This window comes from Haemorhous mexicanus, chromosome 7, assembly GCF_027477595.1.
Source record: "Haemorhous mexicanus isolate bHaeMex1 chromosome 7, bHaeMex1.pri, whole genome shotgun sequence".
Lineage (NCBI taxonomy): Eukaryota > Metazoa > Chordata > Aves > Passeriformes > Fringillidae > Haemorhous > Haemorhous mexicanus.
Genome location: NC_082347.1, coordinates 21,050,627 through 21,068,523, shown reverse-complemented (window position 1 = coordinate 21,068,523; position 17,897 = coordinate 21,050,627).

Below are 17,897 nucleotides of genomic sequence, written 5' to 3'. Positions count from 1 at the left end.
GAGGAAATAGTAGAGGCATAGAAAGGATCATAGCTTCGCAGGCTCATTGGGGAAGAAGAAATGACAGGAGGACAAGGCCATTCTACCAAGTGGTCTAAGTGACAAACTGTTTAGATTGTCAAAAACCTATTTGGCTGTCACCCAGCACTGAAGACACAATAAAACCCATTGATGTTAATCTTGTCAAACGACCAAAAATGCTGCTTGATGTTGAGATTGCTGACCCTTTCTGGGCCTTGCTTTAATCAAAATTCGCCCAGACTCACAGATTAAAGGCTTAAGTGCACATTCGCTGGGCTACCACCAACAGACTCTCTCAGAAGTCTAGTTCTGTGTGTAGGACCTAAAACCCAGGCTTATGGATTAGAACAGAGCACATACCCTTCTAGGATATGTTAGGAAAGACAACAGCTCTTAGCCCTTCCTCATTTCTAAGTAGTGAGGTTATAATTCCAAGCCTCATATGTTCAAGGATGTAAGTTTTAAATGCAAGTTACCAAGGTCAGGGTTTGAGAAGATATATTCTAAATTGCAAAGAGAGTTGGGAAGTCAGAAGACAGAGGCTCCTCTAAACTCCCTGTTGGCAAGCTTTATTTGCTCCCTGTTGAGGATGCTGGCTTTTGGTTGCCTTACTCTCTCTGCATTCCATGAGCAGGCACTATAACAAATATTAGAATGCAAACATCCTTCACAGGCAAATCTGGCTTGCTGAGTACTTCAGAACTCATTTTTCCTTCCAACATAAACAGAGGGAGCTTTACTCCTTTCAGCTGTGATTTTTACCTCGTAACATCCTTAGTGCAGTAGAAAACAGGCGACCTGGTTGTAAATTAAGGTCAGAATTGCAGTGTGTGTATACACATGGTTTCTGCCATCAGATAAATACACAGATAAACATGTGGTAGCTATTTTAATCAATCATACCCTGGGAGCTTTGCCCACTGTGTTCCCAAGAACAGGGTGCAAGATGCATCACTCTAAAGAAATTCCACACATTGCCGCAAGTGACCCCTTACCAAAACCAGGGCTGAGAAAAACTGTAATTTCCTTATTAGAATCACATGTCATCACCTTGCCAGCTACATTCTTGAATGCTCCTCAGCTCTTTTTTTGCACTGGCTTCCCACAAGCACTGCACATAAAACCAGGATGACTCACAGCATCCTTCTGTGTCAAACAATTCTCCGAAAAGGCTGTGCTGGAGTCATTTGATGCTGTGTTTGCTAGTGCCCTGGAGGCCTCCAGGCAATCCCCAAGTCAGCTGAGTTCATGTTACCAGAGATAAGTAGTTGGCACTCAGACTGCATGCCTGCACAACTTTGACTTTTTTTTTAGTCAAAAGTAATTTTACAATTTATTTGGAAATCACATATTGCTCACCAAATATAGGAAATGGGTCGCATTGCAGTCAATATTTTCCAGGTGCCCAATGGTCAGGTCTGATTGGTGACTCATTCAGGAGCTGCTTTTGACTTTGGTTTTTCTAGCTGAGCTATTTGCAGCAAGCAGTGTTTCTGTTTGGCAGATAACCATATTACAAAAGTGAGTAAACACTAATTATTTACAGGATAGATACTTGCCCAGAGGAGCAATGATCACCAGCTTTTCTCATTTTCCCATTTTCTTCTTCTGTCTCCTCAAAATTTGGATTCTTGCCTTGTGGAAGCAAGTTTCGCAGAGTTAAAAATTGGAAAACTTTTTAACTCTGAGGGTCAAGGAAGACACAGTTTCTGGACAGCACCTTCAGGGAAGTCTGTTTTCAAAACTTTGAGGACTATATTAAAGCTGGAACTGTGAAACGTGAATTTTTTGCTTTTTTTACCTCAGATCCAAGTTTGCAAACCTCCCTTCATGCTTTGAGAAAGTTTTGCTTCAAAGGAGCTCTGAAACTCCCTTTTAGATGATGGATTGGGGTTCTCCAAAGCATAGATCTCCAGCAGAACTGCTGAAAAAGTCAGTGAACTAACTATCTGAATAAGAAGCCTTTATTTACTCAGGTCCTGTTAATCCCAGCCCACTCTCAAATGATTAGCAAGGTGTCAGCTGGAGGAAGCTGTGGTGCTCCACACGCAGTTGGCCTTGCCTGCACTTTCAAGGCATGATCAAGTGGCTTTTTCTGTGGGCCCCACAGGACTGTGTGCTATGCCTCAGCATGAGGAAGCAGAACAAGATCCTCCAAGGGAATGTACTTGTCATGGATGGGAGATGAAGTTATGCTATCCAGTCCAAAGGGGCTGGAGTGTACAAATGAAATGGCACAGAAATACACTGGTGACCACTGTATGTGCTGGCACAGCCACCAGACAGTAAAGACCGGTCGTGCAACTGGATATATTTGGCTTGGAATACATATAATACATAGGATTTAATGATCAGTCTGTACTCTTCCTTGAATCCAAACAGACACAGGCAAAGGTTAAAACTTACCTCTTTTGCAAAGAGGGTTTTTACTTTTCTGGAATCACAGCCTTCCACCTGCTGAGCTCAAATTTCTGAGTCTAAAAATGCTTTTCAAAGTCCCACCTTCAGTTTTCAGATACACTCCTAAGAATTGTCTCTCTGTATAACCACACTAACTTCCAGTGAAATTTTAATAGGCTGCTGCACAAAATGTGAATTCTATGATTATAAATCTTCTCTTGTTATCAGTAAAAAAAATTCAGAGATAAAAGATTCATGGTTTCACTGCAACTTTTACACAGAATGAATTTAAGCATTAGCTTTGCAGCTTCAGTTTCATTTAAACATTAGTGAATGCTTGCTCAGCTCTCAATAGCAAGAGGGAGTTCATCTGGACAGCATAACTTCATCTCCCATCCTGTTCTAGGAATAGGAATGCACAGCAGGAACAGAGCTTCAAGCCTAGAATCCACTCAGTACTGGAACAGCTCAGGACATAGTGACACTGGAAAAGGGAAAAATTTTTATAGGCATATTTCTCTGCTGGAACAGCTACTGCCGGCCTGAAAGCCCTGCCATTGTTTTGGAGACACTTTAGGTTACTGCCTGTAACGTCACTAAAGACAGCCCAACAGTTGGTGAAATTCTCTGTCATGTTAGATTTCCATGTTTCTCATGGTGATATCAAGTGAGAATTCAAAGAGAAAGTTGATTGACCTGTTCTGTTATTATATTGGTACAAGATATGAGTGTTATCTTTCTAGTGCACCCAAAATAATCCTTATGTTTGAAAATGAGTTACTGTGTATGACCATGCTCAAGGGCATCCCTGAGAGTGCATGAGATAGAATGAAAAAGGCATCATACATCTCCCCTTCCCATTAAGGAGACTGAGTTGCATTCTGAGCCAGAACTGTTTGCATAAGAACAGTCCAAATTATGGAAGTTATTTTGATAATGATGTTTTGATAATGATGTTGCATCTAGGCAGGCTTTGAGAATGCCCATGTCAGATACGTAAGGACTCTGGAGAATTTTTGCGTCTGTTAATACTAGAAATTCTGAGTCTACTGTCCTTGTGTTCATTAAAATGAGGCTACTATAATAGGCTAACAGTATTTCATAATAAGCAAAACTGTTTTATAAGCATGAACACAAGTCTTTGGTGTCCTTTTGTCTATAAATAACCATATTTTGCATCATGCCTTTCACCCTTTAAAAAAACCAAACAGACAAACCACAAAACAACAGCCTCCTCCCTCTCCCCCAACCAGCCAAGCCCCAAAGCTTCAATGGAGCACAAAGAAGCTCGTCTGTGCCAGCTAACCAGCTAGTTTGGTGTAGCATAAGGTGCAGGAAAGGAATGAATGTGACTTGTTGTGACTGATTAAGAGGGGCAGGGAAGGAGCATGGGGAACAATGAATGCATGCTGTGTGGAGTGTGCATAGTCCTGGAAAGTAAGAGAGTGAAATGCTGCTGAAATATTGATAGGGTGGATAGGATCTGGAATGATTGACAGCATGTGTGTGTGTCTTGGCAAGTTTAATTGGATTTGTTGGGGTAGAGGGTGGAAGAATGTGGTGCATTTCCTTTTATGGGTTTCTTTCAGTCACTTCTTTTCTTTCCTATAGAATTGACATTCAATGCATATACTTTTCATTGTCTGCATGGAAAACCTGGTCTTTATTCCCCTAAATTTTAAGGTTGAGGGAGCTGCATAGTGGAGATGAAAAGAGATGTAAAACAGCTTTCATTGCTTTTTATTTACTACTTGTCTTCACTCTTCAGTGAGCAGTCATGCCTAGTGAGAGTGGTGACTTGGAGGGGAAAGAAAAAAGTATGGAATTGAATGGTGGCTAAATGAATTTCAGTATTATGATGCCCATCATAACAGGAATTCTTCCATTAGGACTTGTGTATATGCTCTACTGAGTATTACTGTGTTTTTCTTTTCAGCTTATCATCAGTAACCAGATTCCTATCATCCTGCCACAAGATTAGAAATTGGGGCTCTATGCATGATGGTCTTAGTGAGTTATGAAGTCCAGATTCCCCAAAATGCTGAACACCCCAGTTCCCACTCAGCCTCCCAACTTCTGCTGAAACAAGTAGGTGTCTGTGGAGAGCCGCCTCAGTTGCTTTGATGATCAAAGCCTGGATTTCCAACAAGTTTCCAGACGCAGTGTATGTGGTTTTCTCTGCAAGGCTGTCTTTTAGCCTTTTCTCATTCTTCAGCATGAGTATACTGAGTTTTTAAGCAGAACTGTCGAACCATCTGTTCTGTCCCCAGTTGTGACTTCCCATTCTGGTATAAATCAGTAGTTCCTCTGATGTCAAAACTAGAAAGCGAAAAACCTATATTGATTGCTGATATCTGTAAAGTTGGGGGTTTTATGGGTTTTGGTTTACTTTATGTTGTTTACAAGACTTTTTTTGTTTTGGTTTGGGTTTTTTTTGTTCATGGATTTTGGTGTTGTAGGTCAGAGAGCTGATGCTGAGGATGGCAGTTTCCAAGGTGTTTCCAAGTGAGAACATCAATTGCTGCTGCAGGGCTCAGTGGGAGAGAAGCCTAATGTGAGTGAAGGAGCAGTGAATCCAGGAGGCCTCCCTTGTGTGATGAAGATGAGCAACTACTGATAAAGGACACTGCATCAAAAGGTAAAAATTTTCACTAGTTCCTATTCTGATTTCAGAATGACTCATTAGCCAAAGACTTGGTAATCCTTTGCAAACTTGTGATCTTTCCAAGCCTTTGTTCATATACTTCAGGGCTTTTGTTTCTTCCCTTCTTTCTGCTTCACTCTGCCCCATGAGCAAGCCTAACAGTCTGTGAAAACCGATGGGTTGGTAGCTGTGAGGAGGGAGGACTTAATGACATGTTCAGTCATCTCTGAAGAGATGAAGCCAAACATGTGTCTGGTAGCAGGATATTTTTGGAGCTGTTTGTCTATTATCAAATAACAAGTTTAATGTAATAATGTCATTACACAGCTCTAAATTCAAGGATGTGTTTTCACTGGAACACAATAGAAGCTAAGCTATCAGTCAGATAGCTCATTTTCATTGCAGTAACAGCCAGTTTCACTGGCGGAAGTATTTCTGAATTTTGTGCTTTTAGTTATTTAAGGCTGCTTTTGGTGTAAGATAAATGTGTCTTCCTGAGAACAATTAAAGACTTCTGGGGAAAAAAGAGGCAAAGTATAGGAGAACAGTCTGCTTGTTTGTTTGATCTGATTTGTTTTTATTAGTGTGTAAGCTAAATTCAATTTCTGAGTAAAATTGTTGATGCATGAAACCACGCATCATTTTTCTGCTCTGGATGTTGTACTTCCATTCTTATGAAAAACCTGCATTTCAGGGAAAAAACCCAAACAGCAGAGAGATCATTCATGAAGAGTCCACCAATATCTTTATTGCTTCACTAATCAACAAACTCTAATCACTAATCTCTGCTTGCTGCAAATTTGTTCCCATTGCACCAAATGTTAACTCTTTAATCTTAGCACCCTCTGCTGTGGACAGCTATAACAACATCATACTGATTATTCTTTATACCTTGTGTACCTCTTTTGTATCAAAGGGTTTACAAATGTAATAAAACTTGTATCAATGGAGCTACATGAATGTGAAAAATGTATTCTTTTTCTTGTGTATTCTTTGAATACAAACAAAAGGTTCTAAATTGTTGTAGATTACAGAAACCAAACCGTAGTCTTAACCTTTGCAAAATAGAAGTGTAGACGGGCAACCTTGCTTCAATCTGTAGATCAGCTCCAGGTTGGTGAGTCCACAAGAAAAAGCCTATATTTGCCATATGCACTGATCGTATCACATCTGCCTCTGGTGATACCACTTCTAAAATGTCAAAATAGACAACAAGTGAAGAGTGAGTGTAACATATCTGGGGTGCATGGGCACAGTATCAACAGCTGGACAAAAGAGTTGACTGTCCCACTTTGCTCTGCAAATTGATGCAGCCTCATCTTGACTCCTGAGGGCATAAGTATATTTAAAAAGGCATTATTAAACTTTTAGCATCCAGAGGAGGGCCACAGGATGGTGAAGTGTCTGGAGGTGAAGCCGAATGCAAAGCGGCTGAGGTCACTGGGTCTGTGCAGCCTGGACAAGAGGAGACTGAGGGCAGACCTCACTGCAGTTACAGCTTCCTCTGAGGGGAAGAGGAGGGACAGGCACTGATCTCTTCACTCTGGTGAGCAGTGACTGGATTTGAGGGAATGGCCTGAAGCTGAGGCAGGGGAGGTTTAGGTTTGATATTAGTAAAAAGTTCTCCACCAGAGGGTGGTTGGGCACTGTAACAGCTCCCCAGGGAAGTGGTCACAGCACCAGCCTGGCAGAGTTCAAGCAGTGTTTGGACAATGCTCTGAGGTTCCTGGTATAACACTTGGGGTGTTCTCTGCAGGGCCAGGAGTCAGACTCGATTATCGTGATGGGTCCCTTCCAACTCCCTGTATTCTGTGTTTCTATGATCTTAGCCTAATTTATAATAAAAATATTGCAGGGATTATACTTTAAAATCAAACTTTGTTATTGTATGTTTCCAGTAACCGGTTCAATTATTTTAATCTCCGTTACAGGGGAAGATTAGGTTTAGTTTTAGCAGAGGTACAGTCTGAAAGCTGAAGGAAGAAACTATTTCTGGAGGTAAGTTAAGAATGACAAACTCTTTTGCATTTGATTACAGACAGAAAATCTTTTTTTCCTCCTTAATGAAGTGAATTGCACCCTAGATCCTCAGTTGGAAACACTGTTTCTAGTGAACCTTTCTTCTTTCTCCTCCTTCATTTCACATTTTGAACCTTTCTCCAGCCCTTGTCAGGCTTGGAGGCCAACCTGATGGCTTTCCCAGAAGGGTGCTTCTGAAAAATGCAGTAATTTCAGAACAGACATAAGCAGTTCTCTGTACTTTCAGTGTTTTCCTTTACTTGATTAAGTATTTGATATCAACCCTCCCTTCATATTTTCTGTTTTCTAGAAAGCAGCATGTGTAACAGCAGTAAGAGTAAGAATCTGTCTTACCCTTCTCACTCCTCCAACTCCATCTGCTGATCACTCATATGAGAGCTCTAACATCAGAGCTTCTTCTGAGCATTATTGAAGATGTGGAACAGTGAAATCTTTTTTGTCAAGCCTCCAAGAGCAAATAGCAGCAGAGATGAGATTTTGAATATGTTGGTAATACTGCTCTATTGATCTCAAAACACTTTACAAGCATTAACTAATTAAGCTTTAAAACAACAAAGTATGTTTGCATTAATGACACCCATTAAGCAAATGAAGAAGTGGAGGTAAACAAGTAAACAAAGGGTGAAATGACCAGAGTCAAGTGATAAGTGAAGGTCAGAGGAAGGTCTCCTGTTTTCTATTTGTTCTGCTTTTATGTGATCTCATTGAGAAAATTTTTTCAGTGGAGCTTGCAGCCATTTTAGTTTGAAACATTTGGACATTTTATCACAATGTTGAGCTTTTTTTACAAGAATCAAGGTAATATAAAAGCTCATAAAAGTAATGAACATTTTTAGGCTCTCAGGTCCAGCTTTGAATTTCAAGAGGCAATTTCTTATAGCAGAATGAGGCCAGCAGTGGTTGTGGGCTGTTCTGTGTTGTGAGCCTTTTTGAGTTTTTGTACTTCATTTGTGTTTTTTTTCTGGTGGTGCTAGATTGACAGAAAAGTGCCTTAAGCTTCAAAATGGGAGCCCCTTCATGTGGGCTTGACGCTGATGTCATGCATCTATCCCACCCTTCCTATGGGAGGACTAAGGCCTTCTCAAGGGATTGCTCTGCTCTGGTGATCCCAGCCAGTCTGTGAGCCTCAGGGGCTGTTACAGAGTGGAATGGCTTAGAGTCAGTGGAGCAACCCTGGATTAAAATCAGTGTTAAAAAGTGGAGGATCAGGCACACAGTAAGTGAATCATGCAGGCCGGTGCTGACCCAAACAGAGGATGATGGCTTAGAGCAGGTTCCTTGGAGACATTAGGTTATCCTTGGAAAGGGAGGTCTCAGCCAAGCCTTATACTTTCTTAATGGGTTTCATTAGAGAGAAATAAAAGGAACTGGAAAAAAAGACATGTAGCTTAAAAGGGAACAGCATCGGCACAGTCTAAAATTTGTTCCATTTTTCAATAAAAGAAGCCAATGCTGCCTTGAAATTCATGTCCCTTCAAAGTTCAAGGAGGCCTGTATTGTTGGCCTGCACAGTCAGAACACTCCAGCCACTTATTGTATGTGGAATGCACTCCAGGGACTGACTGAAAAAATATGATTTAGTGAAAGCTTGTACCCAAAACACATCATTGGCCTCTGATCTCTGAACATTTAAATATTTCAAGCTTACAAGCGGACGCTGTCACGAGGACAGACCCTGATCCCTAGCTGATTCTAGAACATCTGTTGAGGCATTTACCAAGTTAATAGATTAGCTATGAGAATCAGGCAGGTGTTTTTCACCAAAGCCAGAAAACATCAAAATCAGATTGCCCTCCAAGTCTTTCAGCACAGGCAATCGAGTTAGAATGACTCATAGAGTCTAACAGATAATAAAACACACATAACATTTGCTTTAAGGTACAGGTGGGGATATTTTGTACTGCACTTAGGAGAAAGAAAAACTAACTCTATTTGGGAATAGAGTAATTGAATACAGATGGGAGGAGGCAAATGAAAGAATTTAGCAAATATCTCAGTGGAATAGCTAATGGGAACGAGACAGAATAGGAAATTAAAAATTATTCGAAGCAGATGGACCATTCTTTGAGTTTTTTAAAATTTATTAGGGCTGCGAAAAAAATGTGTCTGTTTATTTTCCACGGCCATGAAATTAATGACTTGGTGAGTTGTGCTTGTGCAATTTTATGACTGCCATGTCATTTGTCATAATTTGGGTTCTGTTTGATATGGATTTATGAATATTTCCTCCCCCCAGCATGATTTATGGGTGTTGGTCATATGTGAATTAGACTGTCACCTTTAGTATGAAAAAGTACAAATGACAGATTATAAAAAAAAAAATGCTCAAGTCCTTAGTGCTGGAAAGCAGAGTTCACAATTCCCTGCTCTGCTTCTTCATTGGAAGTTTTTGTTTGGAGCTACGATTGAATGTTTGGACTTGAGTCAAGCATATGGAAACATTGAGAGGGCTTGAATAGATCTGAACTCATCTGAACCTCACCTGTGAAACTCAGTTTGAGTCATCCTTTCCTTGTATTATGCATTGGAAAAAGAAAAAAAATCTGTATGCTACTTGCTGTAGGAACAACTGATTTACTGTACCAGAGCAGCAAGTTGGCCTTGAAAATTTGCTGTCCTGCTTCCAGTAATGGCTAGCTCTGGGTGAAGCTTCCATGAAAAGTGGAAATAATCTTACACAGTATGTTCAGTTATGCAGCACTGCATAGTTTTAATAGTGAAGTTAAAGGACATATGAAACAGGCTGGATTCCTGTAATAATAATAGTATTCTAGGTTTAAATCCAAAGCACTAACTTTTATACTAGCTGTTATCACTTCCATGAAAACTACTACTCTTTGCTATTTGTTTTGCAATGTGTAGCAGCAGCACGCACCAATTTAGGACAGAAGGAGAAGCACAGTTGCTCCTGGGTTTGAGCCACCTGACTTCAAGCATAAAACTGTGGCACCTAAGTTAGTACCTAATCACCCAAGGCTCCCCATTGATGCTGGAAAGTGATATGCACCTCCAGAGGCTAATTTAGCCCACGTGTCTTCATCCATTGAGTATGCAGGCAGAGAAAAAGAGTTCCCCTTCCTCATTTAGTTCCCCAGTTTGATCTAGAAATTCATGTGGGAGGAATTAGAGCCCAGCATGGGATGCAGCTTTAAAAACAAGAAACAATACACCTTGCATGTCAGCAATGCATTGCCAAGGATCTTGCATTCTGAACTAGTAAATGTTTCCTTTATGGGGGATACAACTGGTTCCTTCTACAGTTCTTAGGGAGCTGTGTGCTAAAGCCCATTTACTGAGGCCCAGCATTGCTTTTCCAGTGGAGGCTGATAATTCTTAATGACCATCTCTGCACTTGTGGAGAAAGGATGGTTACTTCACAGGGAGCCACCAGGGCAGTCTTGGCATGTTTTACTAGCACCTATTACCTTTAAGGCTAATTGAGTTCCTCTTTTCTTTTTGTCTTGTTTTTTTTTTTTTTTAAGCTAGTCAAGCAAGAACCTGCATTAGCAGGCCATGTCTGCTGTTGTGATGGTAGCTGAAATGCTTCACTGTGGTGATATGCAGCTGCACAGAACTGGACTAACTTGTAAAAATAAACCTGGATCACTTGTATTTGAATTAAAGAGTTAAGTCCAGTAATCTTAGAATCATAGTCATTCAGGTTGGAAAATTTAAGATCATTGAGTCCATCACTTTTACTTTGCTGACTCATCAAGAAACCTGCACAACTTTTGAAGAAAGCTTGGCTCATCAATTGTGGTACACTGATGTATCAGAAATATTCTATTTGCTTTGGCTGATGAAACTTGTATTCATCTAGCACATCTAATTAACCTATTCCCAAGCTCCAAAGCTACTTTCACAGTGTTAAAGTAGCTGTTCTTTAAGTTGTCTGGCAGTTCCAAAGTGCAAATTTTTCAGAAGACAGAAAACTGAAAAATTTCAGTTTGAGTCAAGTAAAATATTTTGTCTAAATGAAAAAAAAAAACCTGCACTGTATAAGATTTACCTATGTTTAATAAGTTCTTCCCTAACTTGAAAAATGCTTCTGAACAAGCTCCTCTTGAATATTTTTTCAGAAATAGTTTTTTAAAATTACCAGAAGTCAGTAATTTTAGTTGTTTTCCAATATTTCTGGGTTTTTTTCCCTATATGGAAATGAGAAAAATGAAGCAAAGTTGCAGAACCTTTTGTTTCAACAAGTCTGCATTTATGTCCCCCCCCTTTTTTTTTGGTCAAAGCATTGAGTCTAGATTATTTATCTTAGTTACTTTTCTATTTTTTCACTTACTGTATGAATTGTTTTGTAAATTTTGCATTATGTTTCACCATATTTTGAAGTCAGTGAACTAAAATCCTTTTCTGTAAAAACAGTTATACTAGATTTGGGGTGGAGAAAGGAGAATATGAGCTGTTGGATAACAGTAGTGCTCTCACTGAGCTTAGATTGGAGCCGTTTTGTCAGTATCTGGCACTTAAAAGGCCAACCTGCTCCTACCCTGTTACCATAAAGAAATTTGCCAGGAAGGCAGGTGTCTAACTATACAGGCAATCAGATTACAGAGCAAAGTAATCATGATTTCTGATTTTCAGCATAGGTTGCCACATTAGCACATGTACTTTGGAAGAGAGGGAGAAGTAATCAGAGCAAGATAAGGACAAGGGTGGAGATCATTTGAACCAGTACAGTTATAATAGGGCAGTAAATTTTATGTAGCTTTTATTAAACCATTTTGTTTCTTTTATACTTAAAATAGGGTAAAGCTATCTGAAAATGAGAAAATTCCTGAGTTTGCTTTCATTTGTTTTTAAGAGTTACTGAAATGTAGCAGTGTGTTTCTTGGGAGGCACCATTTGCACACACATGTCTGCAACTCTGAGCTAGTCACAGCTGCGGAGTTTCTTTAAGGCATGCATGCTTGGCTTTGACATGCTGAGATTTATGGTGAGATTTAAGTTCTTGTACCAATGGTGACGTTTCCTGAATAGTTTTCATCCAGATGGTCTCGGAGAGGATAAGGTTTAACAAGATTTATTCACTGAGAGGGGGCAATGTGAATTAAAATTACAAGGGGTACTGTATATACACTAATTCTTTGCCGTTCACTGCCTCATGAAATGTAGAAAATCCTTGCTCTTCATTCCCCTCAAACGAAGTTAAATGGAGTTGCTTCTTTCAACATACTGTTCTACTCTGAGCAGATTAGGGTTCTGGCAAACAAGTGCTATTAATTTTGGTGGGTTGGAGGAAGGGGTTACTGCCTTTAATGTCTACCCTACCACTTTGCCTCAGACTTTCACCTTAGTAGTGGAGGCAGCAGATGTAAGCAAGTGCCAGTTTATCAACTGTTACAGTTTGCAGACCATTGGCAGTTAAAATTAATGTGCTGGCTCAGAGCTCTATGGATGAGGATTGGACCATATCGCTTTCTGATGGCTCTGTTTCAGCTTCTGGTGGGGGACTGCTGCAGACAGCTGGGAGAGGTAACCTCTTAAGCCATTATCACTAAATCCAGCACAACCTCTCTGAGTGAGCTCCAAGCCTTCAGCCTTTGAGAGCCATTAGGGCTCCCCACACTGTTGGGGGTCCTGAGGCTGTATCTTCAATGGGTTACTTAAAATCAGAGGAGCACCAACAGTTGGTGCAGGCTGAGTATCTAGGCATGCTCATTCAGATTATGATAGCTGAAACTAGATTTTCTGGAAAATTATACATATTAAAACCGAAGTATTGATGTCATTTCATACTGAAACCTTGTCAGTTTTTATAAGGCTATTGACTCACAGTGAAACATTTAAGTACATGCTTAACTGCTGCAAGGTAAGTATCTTCATCAAAGAAAACTAGCAGGTATTGATGCCATACTTAAAGCTAAACAGTTTGTAAGCATTTTGTTGGGCAGAGTCAGTTTTATTGTTTTTCAGGTTTTTCTGTTTAAAATACTGTGAAGTAACTGTGGAAGGCCTGGAATTAGTGGCTTATTCAATTTCTACTTAAAAAAAAAGAAGCTGAGTTGAGGTGTTAGAGGTCAGTATCTTATATCCATTTGCCATTTTCCTGACTTGCAGGCTGAGTTTTGTCTCCATATCTAGAAGTATTGGAAGTATCTTAACTCTTAATAGTTTAGCTTCTTTAGCAGGATCGAGACATTTCTGGTTGAATATCATAATATTGAACCAAAACTCAAGTGACGTAAGGCAAATTCATCCTAGAGGAGCATTTATAGGAAAATAGAATGTCCTGCTTGATAAGAAGAAAAACATATTGACAGCATATTGCCTTTACCACTTTGAGCATGTTCAAGGTTGGTGGTTTTTTTTATCATTTTGCTTTCCTATCTCATATTATTTGCAGAAATACTTTTCATTCATTGCCTGTTACCAGTTGAGCTTGAACATAAGATCTTCACAATCAGTGATTGGTCTTGAATCCTTCAATATCTGAGTTGTCAATTTGTGAATCTTTTGTTTTTGAAGGGTAACTACTCAGTGTTTCATGAAGTTGTCTTCGTATGAAGTGCACTTCATGTTGTTTCAATTGCAGCAGTTGCAAGTACAGGTACTGAAAAATCACTAATTGCTTTTATAATAATGGGCTGGTGAGCAACTCATTTTTAAAACAATGGGAAATTAAGGGAGAAGACTTTGTGATTGTTCTTTATGTATAAGAATGGACATGAGTAAAATGTAAAAGAGTTAGTAATTATAATGAAATAGACCTCATTGTATTGTAGCAAGTAAAAAATGTGCCTCTTGCCGCAGAGCTTGCATTAATACTGTTTGAGAGAAGTAGCATCAATGCACTGTAATAGACTTTTATAAATAGGCCAGAACAGTCATCAGTCTCTGGGTTGGTGTGATAGCTGAATACAGTGAACATGAGCATCTTGACAAGCAAGTAGCAAAATCTATCAATCACTTTCAGCACGAAGATGCTGTGATAATTAGGTTTACACTGGTAATAAAATATGGATAAATAAAGTGTTCAAAGCCATGGAAAATGTAGGGTCCATAGTGAATATCCTATAAAATATAAAAGAGGGCATCACCATAAATTCATCTAGCTGTGTAGACTGAGATCATTATTCTCTTTACCCATCTTGCTATTTTTAGAATAAAATTCATGCATTTTTCAATCAGCACTGTTCAATGACAAAATCACTCCAAGGCTTAAAGCCTAGGCTGGATTCTTTTCTTGCTGTGCACATGTGCAAGGATGTTCAGTGTCCTTCTTGTTGATGGTGGCATACACAGAAGTATAGTGGCATGTTTTATTTTCTGCTAGTCACTTTTTCTTTCCAGTATTGGACCAATAAAGATTGGGGTGTGCTCTGCTTCCTTTTATGCTGCTCTGTGTGGGTGGTTAGCTCCATTTATTTCAGTGGAGTTACTCCAAATTCATGGTTTGAGGAAAAAAAAAAAAACTTTTTGGTGTAATGGCTTCTGGTGCTAATGAGTCAAAGTCTCCTAGACTGAGAAATTATGTTTCATGTGACTTCTGGGGGAAAAAAAGTCCTGATTTTTTTCTCTTCTAGGGTATTGTCACAGGCAGGATAAGCCTTTTCTAGTGGCGATTCATTGCATTTACACCAAGTTTCAATCTCTTTGTAATTGCAGGTTAATCTATACTTTAGCATAAGGAACAACATGGCCTAGTCTGAGTCACTAACCTGCCCCACCCTAGATGGCACCTGTTTTTTTTTTTTTTATTATTATTTTAAGAAAATTAGTAAATTCAGTTTATGAAAAAGTGGTAGTTTGTCAGCAATGTCTTTGTGCTCGACTGCGGCACAACCCTGCTCAGGCAGCAGCAGAGAAGGCTTCTCCTCCCAATGTGCCTCCACCCTGGCCTGTAGTGGGGGAGAGGTAGCTTTGCTTCCTATGCTTCATTTAATTCTTGGCTCTGTCTGCTGAGAATGGCAATGGAGTTGCCAGTTGTGGCATGCAGGTTTATTGCTGGGAATTGAGCCAGAGCCACCAATCCATTTTGCACAGACAGTGAACAGCAATGGTAAATACTTCTTGTTCATTACCAGCCTAAGCTGGATTTGAACTGAAGACTTGGAGGTGAAAGACTGTCTTCCATTCCTTAATCCCCTTAACATTTCAGTCTGCCTCATAAAATTTTCTGAAACCAAATGTAAACCTTGTGTATAAAATGAAATCCAGAGGAGAAAAGAAAATCCAGAGTGAAGACTGAGACTGTTTTCTTCTTCAGCAAGCTTCTTTGCTAGTAATGGCCCTGGAAAATTGTTCCCTGATTATTCTCTTGAGAGATTACTCTAATTTCTTGCTGCTGTAGATGGCCATATGATCAATTGTCATCAGTTACTGCCTGATGATGGGTCATTACTTACCGGTGCATACTTGGGGAAAAAACACATGCGACTTCCATTAGGAGGCAGAGTGCACCTACATCAAATATGAAGTATACACTAAGTTCTTATTAATAACATTTCAAGACTGTCCTCCTAAAATTCCTAGCACAGAAGCTGCCTTCATAGTGGAAGAACTGAAACTGAAAGATTTGCAGCTTACAGCCAGGCAAATGAGTATTCCCCGAAGTAAAATATCTGATTTTCAGCTGAGCATTTCCATAACAGATCAGTTTTATTGAGAAAGAAAATTAAAGCTCATACTCAGTGCTCTTTACTTCAGGATTTCCTAGCTAAATTAATTAATTTAATTTAATTAAGGTACAGCCAGTGTAAATATTTCCTTCTTGTTCCATTTCAAAATTAAGAATGCATGTATGTGCTATGGAAAATGCTGCATCTCCTGGGTGCTGTATTGGCCAGGAAGTTTGAATATCTTCAAGAATATGGAGATTATTTCAGTGAAATTTTAAAATGCATTACTTTCATATTTTCTAAACTTCCTAGTAGAAATCCAAATCAAACAGACCTTCAGCTGAGTGAACTACTGAGAACTGAACAATGTAACGCAAGCACAGTCCTACTGTGCTGAGTGGCCTTTTGAATGGATTCTGCAAGGGCAACCTCTTTCCTCTAAGGGTGAAGACAGGTTCTATCTAGATCACAGGGATTTTCATTAGGCTTTCAAAGTGAAATCTAGTAGATCAAGAGGAAGCAAGTTAGAAAAAGGTGAAATTGGAAGAAGCAGTTGTTTTTGGTCCCAGTAAACAGAAAGCATTGAAATATGGAGAGAAAGGTTTGGCTGAGATTTGGCCTTATCTAGTCATGTTGCTGTGTGTACCCATCTGGCACTGAATGACACTGGGTCTGGTGCATGGTGTTGTAAATAATTAGATATGCAAATAAGTGTTTTGTGAGTAGGATTGGTTTTCATGTTTCCCCCCCCACTTCCCCAAAGTCCCATGTCTGTGTGGAAGACCTCTTAAGAAGAAGCCTTAAGAGAAGCAAAGCAAAAAAAGAAGGCTCATCCTCTGACTTGTGCTTATTGGTATCTTTTGTGCAACCTGCCCCTAAAGGCGCTGGTGAGTAATCACAAGCACAGATTTTTATCCATGAAGAAACCAAAGACTATGTAAAAATGTGCAGATTACTGGAATAACTTTATTATAAAGTTATTTGAAATGACTAGCAGACTACTTAGTTTTAACCACCTCAAAGTCAGTTTTGAAATTCTGTAGGCATGAAAGGGTGGTCAGCTGAGCCCTCACATCTTAATGGATGCAGGTGATACTGTGATTCAGTGTGAAGAGAAGGCTGCAATTCAGAAGCTTTAAGTTGACTAGCTTGGGTTGACTTCAGTTGCTGAGCTGTGACAGTCTGAGTCCTTACCCAAGACCCTGCTGGGCCCTGCACTGCTCTCTGGATTTGAGCTAGCTGGTTTAAGCTGTTTGGAGTATGTCCCCACCTCTGGATTACAAGGGAGTTACTGCAGTGAATCAAAACTGCAAACATTTTTCTTGAAGTGTTTATCAGCTCTGGCCTGCTTTCTCATCATGAATTGGCCTTGGATGGTCACTTGTAATATGCTGTTTAACACTGGAATGTACATTCTGGGGAAGGATCGCTTTGGGAAATATCATGGTCTCTACACCTTCCAGCTTCCATGCCCTGTGCTCACTCATCTATATTTATTATGTTGCTTGGGTTAAGATGGGGAATTTTACAAAGGAAGTTTGAGCCACAATCCCACTGAAATATAGGGAGGGCTCAGTATCCCCTTAAATTATGTTATAAAATTGTAGGTAAAAGTTTTCAGACAGTTCAATTTGAAGTAATTTAGGGCTATGTAGAGGCCAGGTGGAATTACCGAGGGTTCCTAAAGTGGTCAAAGGCCTGATGTCCACTGAAAGACAAGAATTTAGGATCTTCTCTGTGTCCTCCAGTCATTAAGTTATTTCTTCAGACACTGAAGCGTGTTTTTTAAATTTGTCCTCAAGCTTACCCACCCCATTGCCCAGTGGTAACTGAAGCAGGACTGCAGTTGCCATTGCACATTCTCTCTGGCACCATCTAGTGATTCCAGAACGACTCTTCCAACCATTGCTCTTTCCCACTGCAGAACAAGACGTGCTCTCCTTAGGCAATAGCTTAAAATTCAGATCAGTGCAGATGTTGCTCTCATGAAAAGAACTCACCTTAGAGCAATGGCTGCAAAGCTTTTTGGGAGAAAGCTTTGTAGTATGGCTCTTGTACTAACAGTTTAGATTCGTAATTCAAGGTGCAAAACCGCCAAAGCACATAAAAAAATAAAATGAAGATCTTGTTATGGATATTTTGTTACATTAAGAATCAGGAATGGGTATGTGTGTGTCTGTTTTAAGACTGTCATAGTCTTTAAGCATCTTTTCTAGTCCTAA